Source organism: Oncorhynchus tshawytscha, linkage group LG28 (genome assembly GCF_018296145.1).
Source record: "Oncorhynchus tshawytscha isolate Ot180627B linkage group LG28, Otsh_v2.0, whole genome shotgun sequence".
NCBI classification, from domain to species: domain Eukaryota; kingdom Metazoa; phylum Chordata; class Actinopteri; order Salmoniformes; family Salmonidae; genus Oncorhynchus; species Oncorhynchus tshawytscha.
The window spans coordinates 30317795-30323890 of NC_056456.1; positions in this window are offsets into that span (position 1 = coordinate 30317795).

The window sequence follows — 6096 nt, forward strand, 5'->3', positions numbered from 1 at the left end:
TGTCGCGTGTGTTAGGCAAATGGTGGTCACACCAGATACTGACTGGTTTTCTAATCCTTCCTTTTTGTAAGGCATCTGTGACCAACAGGTGCATATCTGTATTCCATAGATTAGGGCCTAATTTATTTATTTCAATTAATCGATTTCCTTATATAAACTGTAACTCAGTAAAATCTTTGAAATTGTTGAATGCTGCATTTTTTTATTTTTGTTCACTATATTTATTTTCTCATCCATCTACACACAAGAGCTTTGCACACCTGGATTGTACAATATTTGCCAATTATTATTTTTTGTGTAAATATTCAAGCTCTGTCAAGTTGATTCCTGCTAGACAACAGTGGCGGTCAGTGCTGTTAAAGATGAGGGAGGACAATTTTTACAGCATATTGGATGACTGTTCTTCATATTCCATTCACCCAGTTCAAAGTAACATCGACAGCTTTAGGCTACTACATGATGCAACATGTTCCCTATACCCATCATGAGGTTGCTACAGCCTAGCCTATGAATGAAATATTACAATGTAGGTTGAGGCTATAGACAGTGACACATTGACAGACAGTGACACATTTAATACCACCTTGCACACTCTTGCCTACATCTAGCTGATCTGGGGTGAAATCATTAGTCAAAACAGTTGCAAACGAGAGTTTCTATTAGACAAATTCAGGTATGTACAGTATATTACCGTTTCGTTCCGTTTGCTCCTGTTTAAGAAATGCTTTCCAACAGAATCTGTGAAATGAATACACCCCTGGTAAACACAGTTCACATTCATAGCAGCCACGTAGTATTCCTTCTCGCATCTATGCGCTATCCTCCTCTCAACTTTTCCCATCATTTGTGGACTTCAATGCACAACACATTAGCTGTAGGTGATCAGGTGAAAAAACATTTCCAAACCAAACCAAATCATCACTGCTACACACAGCCTACATCGTTGTCGCCATGTTAGCTAAAGTAACATCATAGTCAACATGGCTAATAGAACTAACACGTTAGTAAACCCGCTACAATCATGCAGTAACTTTACAATGTATAGTCAGTAAGCAATTTAGCAGTTACACCGGCTGGCCCCGGTGGCAATAAATTAGTAAAACCAAAAGCTTACCTTGACTTGGAAGAGTTCCAGTGTTGGGTTGGATAGTCATAGCCAGCTGGCTAACATAGCATCCCTCTGTTTGAGCTGGGTGTTTGAGTAGGCTAAACTAGCAAGCTGCATTTGCTAGTTAAGTGAAACTGAAAAAAAATGAGGAAACCTCTATCTCTCTCTTGCTTCTCCTTCATTTAAGAATTTAATTTGTTTCAAACTGTTCAACTATTGTCTTTGTCTCTCTTTAAGTCAACTACTCACCACATTTTATCCACTGCAGTGCTAGCTAGCTGTAGTTTATGCTTTCAGTACTAGATTCATTCTCTGATCCTTTGATTGGGTGGCCAACATGTCAGTTCATGCTGCAAGAGCTCTGATAGGTTGGAGGACATCCTCCGGAAGTTGTCATAATTACTGTGTAAGTCTATGGAAGGGGGTCAGAACCATGAGCATTCTAGGTTTTGTATTGAAGTCAATGTACCCAGAGGAGGATTGAAACTAGCTTTCCTCTGGCTACACCATGGCGCTACCCTACAGAGTGCTGTTGAGACTACTGTAGGCCTTTAATGCAAAACAGTGTGTTTTAAATCAATTATTTGGGGACTTGAATATATACAATGTATATGCAAATTAGCCATTGTGACTGATTATGATAGAGTGTGTCACATATACACTGAACCAAAATATAAATGCAACATGCAATACATTTCTAAGATTTTACTAAGTTACACTTCATAAGGAAATCAGTCAATTTAAATAAATAAATTTGTCCCTAATCTATGGATTTCACATGACTGGGAATACAGATATGCATCGGTTGGTCACAGATACCTTTAAACAAAGTAGGGACAGGGATCAGAAAATCAGTCTGTATCTGGTGTGACCACCATTTGCCTCATGCAGCAAGACACAAGAAAAATCAGCCGTTCTTCCCTTGAGCAAGGCAGTTAACCCATAATTGAATGTCAGGGCAAATCCCATTCTGCTTCCTATTTTAGACAGCAACAAAATAAAACAGAACAACCTCTCAATATTTGAATCCCAGTCTGAAAGCCATAGTGGCTCATTAATCTATCAACCTTGATTATTTGTGCCATTTTATGATCGTCGTCGACCGGCTCAAATCATTAAAAAAATGAAGAAACAAGCAATTCATAAACTGAAAACGCATGTTTTTTTTTTCGTATGATCTTTTACCAGATCTAATGTGTTATATTCTCCTACATTAATTTCACATTTCCACAAACTTCAAAGTGTTTCCTTTCAAATGGTGTCAAGAATATGCATATCCTTGCTTCAGGTACTGAGCTACAGGCAGTTAGATTTGGGTATGTCATTTTAGGCCATTTAAAATTTTAAAAAATATGTTTGGATCCTTATTAAACCAAAAAAGTTCAATTACAACAATTTCATAAAATGATACGGGTCCTTTTGTCCTCTGAATAGCACACCTGTATAATGGAACTGTTAACATACACTGAGTTGACAAAACATTAAGAACAACTTTCTAATATTGAGTTGCACCCCCCCCCAGCCCTTTTGTCCTCAGAACAGACTCCATTTATTGGGGCATGGATTCTACAAGGAGACGAAAGCGTTCCACAGGGATGGTGGCCCATGTTGACTCCAATGCTTCCTACAGTTGTGTCAAGTTGGCTGGATGTCCTTTGGGTGGTGGACCATTCTTAATACACACAGGAAACTGTTGAGGCTGAAAAACCCAGCAGTGTTGCAGTTCTTGATACAAACCGGTGCACCTGGCACCTACTAACATACCCCGTTCAAAGGCACTTAAATACTTCAAATCAAATCAAATCAAATCAAATTTTATTTGTCACATACACATGGTTAGCAGATGTTAATGCGAGTGTGGCGAAATGCTTGTGCTTCTAGTTCCGACAATGCAGTAATAACGAGCAAGTAATCTAACTAACAATTCCAAAAAAACTACTGTCATACACAGTGTAAGGGGATAAAGAATATGTACATAAGGATATATGAATGAGTGATGGTACAGAGCAGCATAGGCAAGATACAGTAGATGATATCGAGTACAGTATATACATATGAGATAAGTATGTAAACCAAGTGGCATAGTTAAAGTGGCTAGTGATACATGTATTACATAAGGATGCAGTCGATGATATAGAGTACAGTATCAACGTATGCATATGAGATGAACAATGTAGGGTAAGTAACATTATATAAGGTAGCATTGTTTAAAGTGGCTAGTGATATATTTACATCATTTCCCATCGATTCCCATGATTAAAGTGGCTGGAGTAGAGTCAGTGTCATTGACAGTGTGTTGGCAGTAGCCACTCAATGTTAGTGGTGGCTGTTTAACAGTCTGATGGCCTTGAGATAGAAGCTGTTTTTCAGTCTCTCGGTCCCAGCTTTGATGCACCTGTACTGACCTCGCCTTCTGGATGGCAGCGGGGTGAACAGGCAGTGGCTCGGGTGGTTGATGTCCTTGATGATCTTTATGGCCTTCCTGTAGCATCGGGTGGTGTAGGTGTCCTGGAGGGCAGGTAGTTTGCCCCCGGTGATGCGTTGTGCAGACCTCACTACCCTCTGGAGAGCCTTACGGTTGAGGGCGGTGCAGTTGCCATACCAGGCGGTGATACAGCCCGCCAGGATGCTCTCGATTGTGCATCTGTAGAAGTTTGTGAGTGCTTTTGGTGACAAGCCGAATTTCTTCAGCCTCCTGAGGTTGAAGAGGCGCTGCTGCGCCTTCCTCACGATGCTGTCTGTGTGAGTGGACCAATTCAGTTTGTCTGTGATGTGTATGCCGAGGAACTTAAAACTTGCTACCCTCTCCACTACTGTTCCATCGATGTGGATGGGGGGTGTTCCCTCTGCTGTTTCCTGAAGTCCACAATCATCTCCTTAGTTTTGTTGACGTTGAGTGTGAGGTTATTTTCCTGACACCACACTCCGAGGGCCCTCACCTCCTCCCTGTAGGCCGTCTCGTCGTTGTTGGTAATCAAGCCTACCACTGTTGTGTCGTCCGCAAACTTGATGATTGAGTTGGAGGCGTGCATGGCCACGCAGTCGTGGGTGAACAGGGAGTACAGGAGAGGGCTCAGAACGCACCCTTGTGGGGCCCCAGTGTTGAGGATCAGCGGGGAGGAGATGTTGTTGCCTACCCTCACCACCTGGGGGCGGCCCGTCAGGAAGTCCAGTACCCAGTTGCACAGGGCGGGGTCGAGACCTAGGGTCTCGAGCTTGATGACGAGCTTGGAGGGTACTATGGTGTTGAATGCCGAGCTGTAGTCGATGAACAGCATTCTCACATAGGTATTCCTCTTGTCCAGATGGGTTAGGGCAGTGTGCAGTGTGGTTGAGATTGCATCGTCTGTGGACCTATTTGGGCGGTAAGCAAATTGGAGTGGGTCAAGGGTGTCAGGTAGGGTGGAGGTGATATGGTCCTTGACTAGTCTCTCAAAGCACTTCATGATGACGGATGTGAGTGCTACGGGGCGGTAGTCGTTTAGCTCAGTTACCTTAGCTTTCTTGGGAACAGGAACAATGGTGGCCCTCTTGAAGCATGTGGGAACAGCAGACTGGTATAGGGATTGATTGAATATGTCCGTAAACACACCGGCCAGCTGGTCTGCGCATGCTCTGAGGGCGCGGCTGGGGATGCCGTCTGGGCCTGCAGCCTTGCGAGGGTTAACACGTTTAAATGTCTTACTCACTTCGGCTGCAGTGAAGGAGAGACCGCATGTTTCCGTTGCAGGCCGTGTCAGTGGCACTGTATTGTCCTCAAAGCGGGCAAAAAGTTATTTAGTCTGCCTGGGAGCAAGACATCCTGGTCCGTGACTGGGCTGGGTTTCTTCCTGTAGTCCGTGATTGACTGTAGACCCTGCCACATACCTCTTGTGTCTGAGCCGTTGAATTGAGATTCTACTTTGTCTCTGTACTGGCGCTTAGCTTGTTTGATAGCCTTGCGGAGGGAATAGCTGCACTGTTTGTATTCAGCCATGTTACCAGACACCTTGCCCTGATTAAAAGCAGTGGTTCGTGCCTTCAGTTTCACACGAATGCTGCCATCAATCCACGGTTTCTGGTTAGGGAATGTTTTAATCGTTGCTATGGGAACGACATCTTCAACGCACGTTCTAATGAACTCGCACACCGTATCAGCGTATTCGTCAATGTTGTTGTCTGACGCAATACGAAACATCTCCCAGTCCACGTGATGGAAGCAGTCTTGGAGTGTGGAGTCAGCTTGGTCGGACCAGCGTTGGACAGACCTCAGCGTGGGAGCTTCTTGTTTTAGTTTCTGTCTGTAGGCAGGGATCAACAAAATGGAGTCGTGGTCAGCTTTTCCGAAAGGGGGCGGGGCAGGGCCTTATATGCGTCGCGGAAGTTAGAGTAACAATGATCCAGGGTCTTTCCACCCCTGGTTGCGCAATCGATATGCTGATAAAATTTAGGGAGTCTTGTTTTCAGATTAGCCTTGTTAAAATCCCCAGCTACAATGAATGCAGCCTCCGGATAAATCGTTTCCAGTTTGCAGAGAGTTAAATAAAGTTCGTTCAGAGCCATCGATGTGTCTGCTTGGGGGGGGGATATATACGGCTGTGATTATAATCGAAGAGAATTCTCTTGGTAGATAATGCGGTCTACATTTGATTGTGAGGAATTCTAAATCAGGTGAACAGAAGGATTTGAGTTCCTGTATGTTTCTTTCATCACACCATGTCACGTTGGCCATAAGACATACGCCCCCGCCCCTCTTCTTACCAGAAAGATGTTTGTTTCTGTCGGCGCGATGCGTGGAGAAACCCGCTGGCTGCACCGCTTCGGATTGCGTCTCTCCAGTTAGCCATGTTTCCGTGAAGCAGAGAACGTTACAGTCTCTGATGTCCCTCTGGAATGCTACCCTTGCTCGGATTTCATCAACCTTGTTGTCAAGAGACTGGACATTGGCAAGAAGAATGCTAGGGAGTGGTGCACGATGTGCCCGTCTCCGGAGTCTGACCAGAAGACCG